The sequence below is a fragment of the Mastigoproctus giganteus genome, chromosome 6 (genome assembly GCF_048544385.1).
Source record: "Mastigoproctus giganteus isolate SK-2022 chromosome 6, ASM4854438v1, whole genome shotgun sequence".
In the NCBI taxonomy this organism is placed as follows: domain Eukaryota; kingdom Metazoa; phylum Arthropoda; class Arachnida; order Uropygi; family Thelyphonidae; genus Mastigoproctus; species Mastigoproctus giganteus.
In genome coordinates, this window is record NC_143580.1 from 62,159,424 (window position 1) to 62,175,923 (window position 16,500).

At 38.4% G+C, this 16,500-nt stretch overlaps 1 protein-coding gene across 3 annotated transcripts in view; it reads right to left on the reverse strand.

The window, feature by feature from the left end:
* The window catches only part of LOC150084348 (cell adhesion molecule Dscam1-like), a 118,324-nt gene that overhangs the window by 7,874 nt on the left and 93,950 nt on the right, over nucleotides 1–16,500 (reverse strand). The gene's annotated exons all lie outside the window — the stretch shown is intronic.

A 16,500-nucleotide genomic window follows, 5' to 3' on the forward strand; every position in this document is an offset into this window, starting at 1 on the left:
ATCCGTGCCCCCACAGAAAAGAGTGTGCACTCTGCAGAACCATTAAAAGAAAGCACTTAACAAAATAGTTAATTAATAATTCCTAAATTTAGATGTATTTTCAAAATTTTGAGTTGTAAAACCATAGAGAGAAAGATTTGCGGTAGAGAGAAAGTAGAAATTTGATATTAAATGTTAAACATATTTTATTAATGATGCTAGGGGCATGCAAGTGAGGCACTTGCCACAAGAAGGAAAAGGCTACCTATCTGATTGATATAGCAGTGCCCAACACTGGCAACCTCCAGAAAACCCATGAGGAAAAAATCAGGAAACACACAAACCTAAGACAGGAGATCAAAGAGGTGAGGCATAAGCAACAAGTAATGACAGTCCTGATCATCATGTCAAATAACTACTGATATGGTGCCAAAGACCCTACATAACAGCCTGACAGCAATAGTTCTTGCAGAGAACACCTACCAGGAACTCCAGATAGTCACAATCCTGAACACCTTTAGAACAGTCAGAGAATTCCTCAACCAACAGTAACACCAGACATAACAACCACCCCGTGTACTTGGTAGCAATACCCATCACAGGATGGAATCTCTCCTCCCCCCCCCAAATCAGGGAGAAATAATATAAGAGCAATAACAACGATAATAAGAGCTAATGCCAGACTTTTCCATTTTGCTTTCTAGTGTTGATATGGTTATCTTTTTGTTCTTTATTTTGTTTCTGATTAATTATTTTCTTAAGTATATTTTTTATAAATCCATTTAAATGACTGGTCAGCCACAGTTGAACCATCAATATCCAGTGAACCAAAAAAAGTGATGCTGTCATAGTTAATCATTCACACAGATATTGGAACTGCAAATGGCTTGAGAGATCGCAGATTTGTTCTTCTGAACATAATACCATTAATAGAGACAGGAGAATCTGTATTCATCCCCTCTTTGAACCGTTAATTCTAGGATGGGATAAACATTTCCACCTGGCATGTTCCTGAGCCATTTCCGGTTGCTGTGCACATTAGCATTAGCATTAGTAGAGACATTTGATGCAAGAAAGCAAGCTTATGCAGCATCAGCCAAAAAAAAAAAAAACCCACTTCCACTTCACCCCTCTGTTCGTTCAAAATACCTGTCCAGCTGAGCCTTAAACTTATTTAGGCTATCAACTTCCACTACAAGGGATGGAAGTCTGTTCCACCAACCAACTACCCACTGGCTAAAGGCAAATTTCCGCACGTCTATCCTACATCTGTCTTTCCTCAATTTGAATTTATGCCCTCTCAGGTGATTATTCTGAGCTAGAGGAAGAATCCCATCAGCATTGAGCATGCTCAAACCATTCAAGGCTTTATACACCTCTATCAGATCACCTCGCTGGTGCCTAGTCTCCAGACACTGTAATTTGCAAAACTTAAGCCTTTCTTCGTAAGAGCACCCCTTTGTTCCATTCACTAATCTTGTTGCCCTTCTCTGTACTTGTTCCAGCAGCTCTACATCCTTCTTGAAATGAGGCCTCCAGACCTGTATACAGTACTCTAGGTGTGGCCTGACCATTGCCTTATACAAGGGAATAATCACCTCCTTATCCCTGCTGGAAAAATTCCTGTATATCATTGACAATACTCCATGAGCTACTCTTGCAGCCCGTCTGCACTGCTCAGAGAACTTCATATCTGCCTGCACAACCACCCCCAAGTCCCTTTCATTCTCTACCACTGTCAGTGTAGTACCACAGAGTTGATACGTTGCTCTGGGGTTGCTGTTTCCCATATGTAGTACTTTACATTTGCCAATGTTAAACTTCATTTGCCACCTCTCAGCCCATCTGCTCAACCTTTCCAGATCCTGTTGCAGCAGCATAGTGTCAGTAGTGTCCTTGACAACCCTGCCAACCTTTGTATCGTCTGCAAACTTGGACATTAAGCTTGATATACCATCATCAATATCATTTATAAATACAGAAAACAATAATGGACCCAACACTGAGCCCTGAGGGACTCCACTAATAACATTAGTCCACGACGAGCAGTGTCCATTGATTACCACTCTCTGTCTTCTCCCCCTCAACCACCCCTTTATCCATAGCAGCAATTTGCCTCCAATGTCACACTGCTCCAATTTGTGTAGCAGTCTTCCAGGTGCAACAGTATCAAAAGCCTTTCTAAGATCCAAGTATATAATATCAAAGCTATTCCCTGCATCCAGTTCTTTTGTGACTGCATCATAGTATCCAATCAAATTGGTCAGGCAAGACTTCACCTTAACAAAACCATGCTGTGTCCGAGCTATAACTGAAGTCTTGTCTAAATGATCCTGCAGTGCTTCTTTAACCAGTGCCTCCATTAATTTTCCTGGAACAGAAGTTAAGCTCACAGGTCTATAATTACTTGTGTCAGCCTTTGATCCTCCTTTGTGAATTGGGGTCACATTTGCACATATCCAGTCTATGGGTACCTCCCCTGAGTCCAAGGAAGCTCTCATAATTATGGCTAAGGGTTTGCTTACTTCCTTTGCTGCCTCCTTTAATATAACTGGATAGATCCCATCCACCCCGGGTGCCTTTCTTGTGTTTATCTTCAACAGTTTCTCCTCCACTTTACTCCCAGTTATTTCAAGATTCTGTAGCTTACTGCTAGAATTGAATACACCTCTGGCATTCCCCTCGCTGAATAACTCCTCATGTGTGAATGTCGATGCAAAATATTCATTTAGTTTGTTAGCTACCTGAGCAGGATCATCAACAGTTGACCCATCAATATCAAGTGGACCAATCTGATTCATCCCCTTCCTTCTAGAGTTTACATAAGTAAAGAACTCTTTGCTGTTTTTCTTTGCATCCCTTGCCAAAGATTTCTCGTAATCTGCCTTCGCCTGCCTAACCTCCTTTGTAACTTGGTTGCATATCAACTTGTATCTATCATAGGCTTCTGTATCATGTGTTAATTTGTAAGTATCCCATGCATTTTTCTTCTCTGCCATATGCCTCATTAGTTCATCTGACATCCATTTTGGCCTAAACCTTCAACAATATTTCTTAGTTGGTATGTAAAGCCTAGTAGCTTCCAAGATAAGTTCTTTGAATGCTTCCCATTTTGAATTTGCTGTTGGTAACATCATCAGTTGGCCCCACTGTATAGAATTTAAATACTGTCTCAGTCCATCGTAGTCGCCTTTACGGAAGCAATAACCCTTCCCTTTATCCCTAATGGTAGTTACCTCTTTGAGTAAATCCCACTTCAGCACACTGTGATCACTGCCACCTAGTGGTTCATTTATCTGCAGATTCTTAATGCATGAAGAATCACTGCTGATAATCAAATCAAGAGTATTACTCCCTCTAGTTGCCTCCCGAACATGCTGATGTAGAAAACAATCATCCAATAAATCCACAAAAGCCTTGCTAGTGTGTGAGTGACCAACCCACAAATTCCAGTCAATATCTGGGAAATTAAAATCCCCCATTATAAGACTCTCTGATGTTCTGGCTCACTCTATCTCCCTGTACAGTTTCTTATTATACTCATCAGAGTCATTAGGCCTATAGCACACTCCTACTCTCAATTTTGATCACCCAATGCTTATGTCACACCAAACTGACTCGACACTGCACTGTCCAGCGATGTCGACTGGCTTCACTTCCTTGGTTTTTATGTGTTTCTTAACTAATAGCATAACCCCTCCCCCCTTCCTATCCTGTCTATCCTTTCTGTAGACGTTGTACTCCCCAAATTCCAGTTCTGCATCCCTTATATCTGTGTGACACCACGTCTCTGATATCCCAACAATATCTGCCTTTGATGTTTTGAGCAATACCTCAAATTCATCAAATTTATTTACTAAACTCCTAGCACTGGTGTACACGCAAGTATACGTGCACCTGTTTCTATTCTTAGCTAACCTAACACAACCCATGTGTTTACTTGTACCGCAATGGCTCCCAGCAGTCTCTGAAATATCATGCATCTTGTTTTTCAGGCTTCTGCTCATTCTAATAGAAGCAGTGCAAGAATCTCTTTCACCTCTGCCAGTGGCTACTGTCAATCTATTGGTCTTTGTCTCCCCCCAAGCTAGCAGTTTTCCAACCCACCTAACACTGCCTCGATAGCATCAGCAAATATTCTTGCACCCTTTCTATTTAAGTGTATCCCATCCCTGTAGAAGCAATCTCTCCTGTTAACACATGTGGAAGATACTGCCCATGCTCCTACAATAACACATGCTGCAAGCCGTGATCCTGCAGTTATTTAAGGATGTACTGTGATAAGTTAGGTTTTACTGTTGATAAAAGAGGCAGTCGCCTCTGAAATCTATGGTTGTTTTTATCACTTTTATTCCATATAATGTAATTTTTATCTATTTATATCACTTTTATTGTGCAATCAGTGTATTTCATTTTTATTTTTACAAAAAATTTGATCAGGTCTTATATTATTATTATTTTAATAAAGTTTCAGTTATATGGTTGGTGTGTTGCATTGCAGTTATGAGTCAATTTCTGGATTAATTTCTCGCTGATGATCATACCACTTTTGTCCCTGGTGATGAATTTTTTTTTCATGCTATCTTTTTAGTATTAGCAGTGGCAAACAAAGCAAGATTATAGAGTACCAGCCAAAAAAAAAAAAAAAAAAACTACCTGCCTCATCTGTGCATCTCCTCTAACAATTTGTCTAATCCATCCTTAAATTTATTAAAACTACTCACCACCACAGCACCAGATGGAAGCTTGTTCCAACAATTATGTTCTTCTGCATGTTATGGACTTAATCCATACAAAGTTGTTACATTTCTAAAAACAGATGGTGCTTCAGACAATTTTGAATAGATGTAGTTTAATGGCAACCCTATGTGTTTGTGGTGTGAAATATGGGTTTTTGCACATTTTACAAGACCAATAGTGGTTTTATTCTATATGTAAAGCCATCAACAATTAATTTTGCATTCCTGTTTGTTCTTGACATGTCCACTATAGATGAAGTTCAATTTGTTTTAGCCTAAAATAAGTAATGCATACATTGTTCCACACCTGTCTGTTTCTCTCTGAAATAAGGTGAGATTGAATTACTTTTCTGAAATTATGTAGTAAAGAAGCAGGACATTCTTAAATCTGTATTTTCTCTAATTACACTGGTAATTAGGCTAAATTTCCAAACCCTAAAGAAATTTTTTTAAAAAGAAGCTATGATAATAATGAATCTAGACTGAAAAATTTTTAGAGCACATTAGTTTAAAAAAAATTATTACTGATTTTCATAACAATGTTGAATATTGCTTAATGGATATTGGTGAACAGAAGAGTAGAGAGGGATATAGGAGATAACTCAAAATTACAAGAACCTATTTATAAAAAATTCATGAATTTCAGTTGTCATATGTGCATATTCAAGGCTAGTGTGTTGTGTGTATTATTATCTTTGTTTTTCTTTGCATAAAGTGGATTTCTGACAATCAGTAAGGAGAAATGATGCCACTGAGACTGTGTGTGTTCACTGGACACTTTTTTTTTTTTTTTAAATGTATGTGAACAAATTGCACCAAAACAGTCACGAACCAACCAGTGCTCTACTTTGATGCCTATTGGGAGATTAGAATAGAAGTCAAGCACTGCATGTAATGCTACATCACCAAAACAAGTGAAAAGAAGAAAATTCCATTGGTTTTTCGGGTGACATGGCATGAACCAACCAGCCATAATAAAAACTGCAACAGTTTTTATTATGGCATGCCAATTATTGTGATCATGGATAATATTGTCATTTATGTTTATCACTTTAATGAATTCCCAATCAGACATATAATAATACATAGAAAAAACATTTATTGTGATCATGCTTCGGTGTTTGTTACCACTTTTTTGCTGTTGTTGTTATTTTGGTTTTTAGGAGCATTAACAACTAAGGCCATATTGCTCCGGGATATGCGGTGGTCATTTCCTGACCTTTCCGCATCCTCCGTATTTGGTGGTGACGGGATCGAACCCCAGTCTAATCAAGAAGCATGTGCTATGCACTGCTGCTTCTTCCCATCTGGTTATGGAGGCCCCCCACTTTTTTGCCTTATCGTGGTTAATGCAAGTGCAGTGGAAGCAATTACGTAATATACCAATTTGTTCTTGAACTCCAGCATGTTGTATAGCTAGTTACTAGTGCTGTTTCATACAGTTTGTAAGGTTGTTGGTGTCATAACTCCATGAAAGAAAGTACTGTATCTGTACTCCCACCAATCAGCATTTTAAGGATGTACTGTGATAAGTTAGGTTTTACTGTTGATAAAAGAGGCAGTCGCCTCTGAAATCTATGGTTGTTTTTATCACTTTTATTCCATATAGTGTAATTTTTATCTATTTATATCACTTTTATTGTGCAATCAGTGTATTTTCCATTTTAAAATCATTAAAATCATTAACCATTTTAATTCTTGATTTCAATATTTTCTTCATTTGTTTTTAATGGTTTATATGTATTTCTAGCAACAATATGACAGTTTCATTTTTATTAATGACCTTCTCAAAGTCTTCTTGACTGTCCACTGAAACAGTGGACAGTCAAGAAGACTTTGAAATAAAACATTAACATCAAAAAATATAAAATATTTTAATTTCACTGGGAAATCTTCCCAGATTTCCCAGTCAAATTTCCCAGACTGGGAAGTCAAATTAAAATATTTTATATTTTTTTATGTTAATATTTTATTTCTATCCAATTCCACCTTTTTGTGTATACATTTCCAGTCTGCATTCTTGTTTCATCAGTTATTGTTATCAGTTTAGCAGAGTCCTAAAGAGATCGTAATAATAATACTGAAATATAGTCCACTGTATTTCTGTCTTACAAAAATTGCAGGGTTTTCAAGAAGCAGCAAAAATACAACAGAATATTTAAATGTTGCTTCTGCAATGAAACCAGTCCCTCATGGAGTAGGCCTTCTTACTCTGTTATCACCAAATAATTAGAAAGAACTTTCCATTTCCAATGAATTAAAAATGGACCCAATATAAGATCCAAGCAAAGCACCACATCTAATTGAACAAGGTGAGTTTAATGACAGCATGTGAAATAAATCAACCAAAGCAAAAGGCAAAATTTTTAGGATCAGCATTGCGAGAATGAAATCTGCTAGCTGATGGTACAAATATTTACATATTTAGGAAATTTTTTTAAAAAGAAGCTATGATAATAATGAATCTAGACTGAAAAATTTTAGAGCACATTAGTTTAAAAAAAATTATTACTGATTTTCATAACAATGTTAAATATTGCTTAATGGATATTCGTGAACAGAAGAGTAGAGAGGGATATAGGAGGAGATAACTCATAATTACAAAAACCTATTATAACAAATTCATGCATTTCAGTGGTCAGTTGTCAGACCATTGAAATGCATGAATATTCTCAGTATAAATTATATAATAGTTTATGGCATGCAGGATTCCTTTTGTTATGTGCTTAGATATAAATGGACTGATGGAGGAAATGGGATCTGAATATAAAGGTGAAGGATGGCAGCCATTCACTGATTCATCTGAAGCAAGTTTAAAGGCGATTTCATTATATCACAGAAACACAAAACTTTCAATATACCAGTAGCCCATTCTGTTAGAATAAAGAAAACCTATGTCCCAAATATTGAATGCAATCACATATAATGAACATTGCTGTCAGCTTTGTGGTGATTTCAGGTTATTACACTTTGACTTGGATTGCAAGGTGGTTTAAAAAGTACTGCTGTTTCCTCTGCTTGTGGGATAATCAAGCAATCAAACAGCACTATACTGTGAAGGACTCACCAGTACAAGAAGAGTTCATTCCTGTGAGAAAAAAAAAACTTACACCAAGTATAGAAAGTTAATAGATCCTCAGTTGGTACTGTTTCCATTGCAGGTAAAGCTGGGCTTAAGAAAAGATTTTGTGAAGGCTCTGGACAAAGAAAGTGTTGATTTTAACTATTTAAAGAAAAATTTTCCAAAATTAAATGATACAAAACTCAAATAAGGAATCTTTGTTAGACCAAAAATTAAAAAGCTATTGCACAATAACAGTTTCAAACAAAAATTAACCCCCATTCAGTTTACTTAATGGCAGTCTGGCAGCATGGTATTTAGCTCCAGTATAACAGGAGATAAATGCCTATTCAAGGGTTTCCAAGTAACAAAAAGAATAAAAATATAAACGACTGGTGCAAGAACTGTTGCATAACTATAAAAATTTAGGTTGATAGCTGTCTCCCAAAATACGCTTTTTTACATTTGCACCTGGATTTCTCCTACAATAACTTTGTCACGGTTAGTGACACATAAGAAAAAAGGTTTCAGGATAAGTACAGTGGAGCAATGCTGTTAGAGAATGATGCTAACAACAGCAACCCATTGGCAATATACAATCAATCATTGACTATTGATGGCTTTTTCAAAGAGAAAGTATGTGTAACAGATAAAATAATTTTATTTTATTGAATCTTTAGCCACTTCTGTATTTTTTTGTCTTAACATTTCTACACATGAAGCATGATCAAAAAGTTCAGGGGTCAACTAATTAACATTAGCATTAGTAGAGGCATATGATTCAAGAAAGCAAGCTTATTCAGCATCAGCCAAAAAAAAAAAAAAACTTAGCCAAACGCTGGCTAAAGGCAAATTTCCGCACATCTATCCGACATCCGTCCTTCCTCAATTTGAATTTATGCCCTCTCAGGTGATTATTCTGAGCAAGAGGAAGAATCCCATCGGCATTGAGCATGCTCAAGCCATTCAAAGCCTTATACACCTCTATCAGATCACCTCACCGATGCCTAGTCTCCAGACTCTGTAATTTGCAAAACTTAATCCTTTCTTCATAAGAGCAACCCTTTGTTCCATTCACTAATCTTGTTGCCCTTCTCTGTACACGTTCCAGCAGCTCTACATCCTTCTTGAAATGAGGCCTCCAGACCTGTATACAGTACTCAAGGTGTGGCCTGACCAATGCCTTATACAAGGGAATAATCACATCCCTATCCCTGCTAGAAAAATTCCTGTATATCATTGACAAGACACCATGAGCTACTCTTGCAGCTCGTCTGCACTGCTCAGAGAACTTCATATCTGCCTGCACAATTAGCCCCAGGTCCTTTTCATTCTCTACCACTGTCAGCGTAGTACCACAGAGTTGATACGTTGATCTGGGGTTACCGTTTTCCATATGTAGTACTTTACATTTGTCAATGTTGAACTTCATTTGCCACCTCTCAGCCCATCTGCTCAACCTTTCCAGATCCTGTTGCAGCAGCATAGCATCAGTAGTGTCTTTAACAACCCTGCCAACTTTGCATCGTCTGCAAACTTGGACATTAAGCTTGATATACCATCATCAATATCATTTATAAATACAGAAAACAACAATGGACCCAACACTGAACCCTGAGGAACTCCACTAATAACATTAGTCCATGTTGAGCAGTGTCCATTGATTACCACTCTCTGTCTTCTGCCACTCAACCATCCCTTTATCCATAGCAGCAATTTGCCTCCAATGCCACACTGCTCCAATTTGTGCAGCAGTCTTCCATGTGCAACAGTATCAAAAGCCTTTCTAAGATCCAAATATATAATATCAAAGTTATTCCCTGCATCCAGTTCTTTTGTGACTACATCATAGTATCCAATCAAATTGGTCAGACAAGATCTGCCCTTAACAAAACCATGCTGTGTCTGAGCTATAACTGAATTCTTGTCTAGATGATCCTGCAGTGCTTCTTTAACCAGTGCCTCCATTAATTTTCCTGCAACAGAAGTTAAACTAACAGGTCTATAATTACTAGTGTCAGCCTTTGATCCTCCTTTGTGAATTGGGGTCACATTTGCACATCTCCAGTCTATGGGTACCTCCCCTGAGTCCAAGGAAGCTCTCATAATTATGGCTAAGGGTTTGCTTACTTCCTTTGCTGCCTCCTTTAATATAACTGGATAGATCCCATCCACCCCGGGTGCCTTTTTTATGTTTATCCTCAACAATTTCTCCTCCACTTTCCTCTCAGTTATTAGAAAATCATCTAGCTCACTGCCAATGTTTACTCTACCTACATCATTCTCCTTCCTGAATAACTCCTAATGCGTGAATGTAGATGCAAAATACTCGTTTAGATTGTTAGCCACCTGAGCAGGATCCTCAACTGTTGAACCATCAACATCCAGTGGACCAATCTGATTCATCCCTTTCCTTCTTGAGTTTAAATAGGTAAAGAACTCTTTTCTTTGCATCCTTTGCCAAGGATTTCTCATAATCTGCCTTTGCCTGCCTGATCTCCTTTGTGACTTGGTTACAGACCAACTTATATCTATCATAGACTTCCATGCCACCCATTAATTTGTATGTATCCCATGCATTTTTCTTCTCTGCCATATGTCTCATTAGTTCATCTGACAACCATTTAGGCCTAAACCTTGAACAATATTTCTTAGTTGGTATGTAAAACCTAGTAGCTTCCAAGATTATTTCTTTGAATGCTTCCCATTTTGAATTTGCTGTTGGTAATATCACCAGTTTGTCCCACCGTATAGAATTTAAATACTCTCTCAAACCACCGTAGTCACCTTTATGAAAGCAAAAACCCTTCCCTTTACCCCTGATGGTTACTACCTGTTTGAGTAAATCCCACTTCAGCACATGTGATCACTGCCACCTAATGGTTCCTTCATCTGCAGATTCTTAATGCATGAAGAATCACTACTGATAATCAGATCAAGAGTATTACTCCCTCTGGTTGCCTCCCAAACATGCTGCTGTAGAAAACAATCATCCAATAAATCCACAAAAGCCTTGCTAGTGTGTGAGTAACCAATTCACAAATTCCAATCAATCTCTGGGAAATTAAAATCTCCCATTATAACACAATCTGATTTACTGGTCCACTATTTCTCTGCACAACTGTTCATTATACTCATCAGATTCATTAGGCCTATAACACACACCTACTCTCATTTTTCCTTTCCCAGTGCTTATGTCACACTAAACAGACTCAACATTGCATTGTCCACCAACATCAATTGGATGCACTTCCTTAGATTTTATGTGTCTCTTAACAATTAGCATAACCCCTCCTCCCTTCCTATCCTGTCTATCCTTTCTGTACACATTGTACTTCCCAAATTCCAACTCTGCATGCAATATGTGCCTTTGATGTCTTGACTAACACTTCCAGCTCATCAAGTTTATTAACTATACTCCTAGCATCGGTGTACATGCAAGTATACATGCACCTGTTTCTACTCTTAGTTATCCTAACACAGCCCATGTATTTACTTGTTCCACTGTGACTCCCACCAGTCCTGGAAATCCCCATTGCCTTGCTTTCCAGGCTGCTGCTCAATTGCATTTCAATAGAAGCAGTGCAAGAATCACTTTCACCTCTGCCAATGGCTACTGTTAATCTATTAGTCCATATATCCCCCCAAGTTAGCAGTTTTCCAAACCACCTAACTCTGCCTCGATAGCATGAGCAAGTATTCTTGCACCCTTTCTATTTAAATGTATCCCATCCCTGTTGAAGCAGTTAAGCAGTCTCTCCTATTAACAAGCACAGCTGAGGCTGAGAAAGAATCTATCCCTTGAGCCTTGCACAATCTCTCCAGGGCCAAATTGTTCAACAAGGCTGTCGTCATGTACTCCCTCCCATTGTGTCCGGGCAGAATTGCAGACACTTTTAAATTTAACCCTAACTCGCAGTTTTTTTTTTCAACATTGACCTGTACTTGTTAAGTAACTCTGCTGGTCTCCTACTCTTAATATCATTAGGGCTAACGTGTATAACAATATCACCCTTTGTGCCCTTAATTGATTATATCTGCTCTACAACGTAGTCAACTTATGCCCCTGGCAGACATACCCTGGTCCTGTGCAAAAAGGATAGGCTGTGTACCTATCCTTTTTGCACAATATGGTCCATGTTTCCCTGACAACAGAGTCACTGACAACAACTAGTTCCTCTGGGACCAGCGCATTCTGCCTTGGGAGTTGCTGCTGTGTTGCATGATGTTCAAGTGCAAGCTCTGGATTGATGTGGGCAGCTGAGAGATTGATGGGCCCCTCAATTTAAATCCTTCAAGGGCATCCACCCAGTCTTTCAAGCTCTCATACAGGCCCATAACAACGCTGAGTTGGCACCTGATTTCTTCACACTCCTTACATCATGCACACACAAAGGCATTCCCCTTGGCAATATCATGTCCAATTCCTGATAGTCCACAAACATGAAACAAGCAGTGCATTTCAAAAGGCTGTGATTCAGAGGACAACTGACCCCCTCAGTCAGTAGCGTAGGAATGCATTGACATTGGGGCATGTACCAAGGGCACCTGTATCAGAAAGGCACCATTGGCAGCTAAGATCAGTTGCATGCCAAGCTATTTCGACAACAGAGGTGAGCTCGGGTGTCGAAAATGTTGAAATAGCTGACGAAATGGTGCCCCTAAATGATGTCCCATCAGCATGAGAGCAGGGGTGTGAAAATTAATTTTCACCAAATGACATGTTTTCAGAGGACGATTCAAGCCTGCATGCATCCTTAAATCTGAGTACACACTGCATAGCAGCGTAGATCTATTTGCCATCCAGAACATAACTTTGAAGGGACCAATCAGGTGATCACTTCATCAGCGCATGTTCGAATGCATCTTCTTCTTCTGGTTCCGTATTCAACAAATTGAATACGGAACCAGAAGAAAATTGTTGATCAACATTTTCCAGCCAATTCTGTCTCTTGCTTTGTGAAATAGTTCTTGTGTCGTATGACCCCCTTGTCCATTCTTTGATGCTATCAAGCCACTTTTTTCTTTGTCTTCCTTTTGCTCTTTTACCTTTAATCTTCCATTGCAGGATTAGTCTCTGCAGGTCATATTGTGGGCCTCTTATAATATGCCCTAGGTAGGCAGTCTTTTTCTTTGCAATTGTAGTTAGTAGTGTCCTTGTGGTTCTTGCCCTCTTAAGGATCCGCTCATTGGTGACCCAATCTGTCCACAGCATTTTGAGCATTCTTCTGAGCATCCACATCTTGAAGGCTTCCAGTTTCCTGATTTCTGCTTGACCCAGATCTCACACCCATATAGGAGAGTGCTCCACATGTAGATTTGGCCATTCGATATCTTTTCTGGAAATCCACTTTCGTGTCACAGAGGAAGTTCTTAAGATTCTTAAATACATCTTTGGCCACACCAATTCTGCTTCTGATTTCTGTGCATTGGTCATTATTATTTGTAAAGATCTTCCCTAGATATTTAAAGCTATTCACTTGTTCGATGGCGAAGTTGCCACAGCATATTTTGATTACAGGCAAGGTGTTTGCTTATGACCACAGTTTTGATCTTTGGCATTAATTTTTAAGCCTATTTGCTCACTGGCTGTTACCACTTTGTTGAGGAGTATTTGTAGCTTTTCTTCTGAGGTTGCAATGAGGACAGTATCGTTTGCGTATCACAGGTTACTGATAACTGAACCATTAACAGTAATTTCTTCTTTAGAAACTTGTATTAAATCTATAATAGTTTCAGCATAGAGGTCGTACAGCATAGGAGACAACACACATTCTTGCCACACTCCTTTCTGGATTTGTACCCAGTCTGTGATTTCTCCCTCTACAGTGATTGCCGCTTCTTGCTCAAGGTATAGTAACCATAGTATCCTTAGTTCCTTGGGATTGATGTTTAGATTGTTCAAGAGCTGGAAAAGGATATCATATTTCAAGCAATCGAATGCTTTGTTAGTCAATGAAGCAGACAAATAGGTTTTGCTGGTGTTCAATTGCTCTTTCTGCAAATATATTCAGGGCAAATATTGCTTCTCTTGTTCCAACCCTCTTTTTAAAACCCATCTGGTCTTTTCCAATTTGCTCTTGAATCTTGCCTTCAATTCTGTTTAGAATCATCTTCAAGAGGACTTTCATGAAGTGGCTTATGAGGCTTATTGTGTGCTGGTCTGCATAATTTGCTATTCTTGCCTTTTTTGGTATGGGAATAAAGATGGATCACAGAAATTCAAGGGGTAGTTTCTCTCCATTTAGGATTTTATCGAAAATATTGGGGAGCTGTTTTCCTCTTATTCTGAGGCATTTGAGCATTTCGGCTGAGATGTTATCAATGCCAGTTGCTTTGTTATTTTTCATTGATTTAATCACTTGCTCCAGTTCTTCCAGCAGAAAGTCGATGTTCGCCTTTTGTTTGGGTGTTGTCATTTCCTAGTTGTCTGTCGTCCTCACAGCATAGTTCCCTCAGATATTCTTGCCATCTATCCTTTTTCTGTTGTTTTTGCACAATTTCACTGTTGTTTTTATCCAGAATGTGGTCTCTTGCTTGGTCTTTGGTGATATTGAATAGTTCCCTCACTTCTTTGTGGACTAGATGTTCCTTATGCTCATTTTGCAGATATTCAATCCTTTTACATCTTATGGTTTTCTACATCTTTGTTCTTAAAGTTTTTCCTGCACTCCATTATATGTAGTATCTCTTGGCTTTCCTTTGGGCCAATCCAAATTTGCATTTGCAAATGTCATTATCTGTCATTATCTGTCATTATCTTCTTGAACAAGGTCCACTCAGATTCTGGATCTCTATCTAGTAAATCGCTTGAATTGCAGTTATGCAATATGTACGTTCTACGATACAGTACTGAATAAGCTAAAGGTTATAAATAATGTGTATAGTGTTTTTGTGCTTGCTATGTAAATTAGTAATCGTGAATATCTTGATTTATAATTTAAATAAAACAACAAAAGCCCAATTAATTTTAGGCATGCCATCGTCGTAATCCATTTGATATAGGGAAAATTTTCTTCGTTTTACAGAAACTATTTTAAATGTAATTACCTAGGAGAATTCAAAAAATTCACTATAAAGAATATCGTTAAACAGAGGTCGGACTGTATTTAATATTATTTATTGCGATTTTACCAATTATCGAAAAAAGGCGCATAGCCACAAATTTGTCAAGGGTGCCAAAAACCTAGCTACGACTTTGCCCTCAGTTCTCCCCTGAGCCACAGCACTCCCATTAGTTTGAGCCTTTTGCTTTGCTGCTCTGGTCTGAGTCATGATTTCTATTCAATTTCAAATAAAATTCCAATACAAAATATAAATCTAAACTTATATCCCAATGCAGTTATAACACTATATATATGTATTTCAGTATCAAATATTATCTCCGAGTTATGTTACATGACTTTCTTATCTCCAGTCAAGTTATATGTATTAATTTATAATGTTACGTTTGTAAAAACTAGGTCGTTATATGTATTTAGTTAAAAAAAGTACAATTTAACTGACAATGAAATTTAATAAGATTATTTAATTTCACTGATTAAGTGATACTATTATACTCGTTATCTAGTTTTCTGTTAAACCTAATGCTATCTAGTTCGGGGTACACATTGTATTGTATAACAAGGGTAAGTTGCTACAATAGATAAAAGGATGGTTGAGTGGGAGAAGACAGAGTGGTTATCAATGGACACTGCTCTTCATAGACTAATGTCATTAGTGAAGTTCCTCAGGGTTCGGTGTTGGGTCCATTGTTGTTTTCAGTATTTATCAATGATATTGATGAAGGTGCATCAGGGTTAATGTCTAAGTTTGTAGACGATACGAAGGTTAGCAGGGTTGTTAATGACAGTAATGATAGTACACTACTGCAACAGAGGATCTGTAAAAGTTGAGCAGATGGGCTGACAGGTGGCAACTGAAGTTTAACATTGACAAATGTAAAGTACTACATATGGGTAGTAGTAACCCCAGAGTACCGTATCAACTGGGTGGTACTACACTCAGGGTAGTGGAGAATGAAAAGGATCTGGGGGATAATTGCGCAGTCAGATATGAAGTTTTCTGAACAGTGCAAAAAGACTGCAAGAGTTGTCTTGTCAATGATATACAGGAATTTTGCTAGCAGGGATAAGGGAGTGATTGTCCCCTTGTATAAGGCAATGGTCAGGCCATACCTTGAGTACTGTATACAGGTCTGGAGGCCTCATTTTAGGAAGGATGTAGAGCTGCTGGAAAGAGTACAGAGAACAGCAACGAGATTGGTGAGTGGAACAAAGGCTTAAGTGCTGCAAATTGCAGCTTCTGGATACTAGGCACCTGCAAGGCGATCTAATTGAGGTGTATAAGGCGTTGAATGGATTGAGCAAGCTCAATGCTGATGGGATCCTTCCTCTTGCTCAGATTACTCATCTGAGATTACTCAGAATACTCCCCTGAACGTTGCAAAAGGGATGCACGAGTTGTCTTGTTGTCTTGTCAATGATATACAGGAATTTTGCTAGCAGGGATAATGGGATGATTGTCCCCCTGTATAAGGCAAAGGTCAGGCCAAACCTTGAGTACTGTATACAGGTCTGGAGGCCTCATTTTAGGAAGGATGTAGAGCTGCTGGAAAGAGTACAGAGAAGAGCAACGAGATTGGCGAGTGGAACAAAGGCTTAAATTCTGAAAATTGCAGCTTCTGGAGACTAGGCACCTGCAAGGTGATCTAATTGAGGT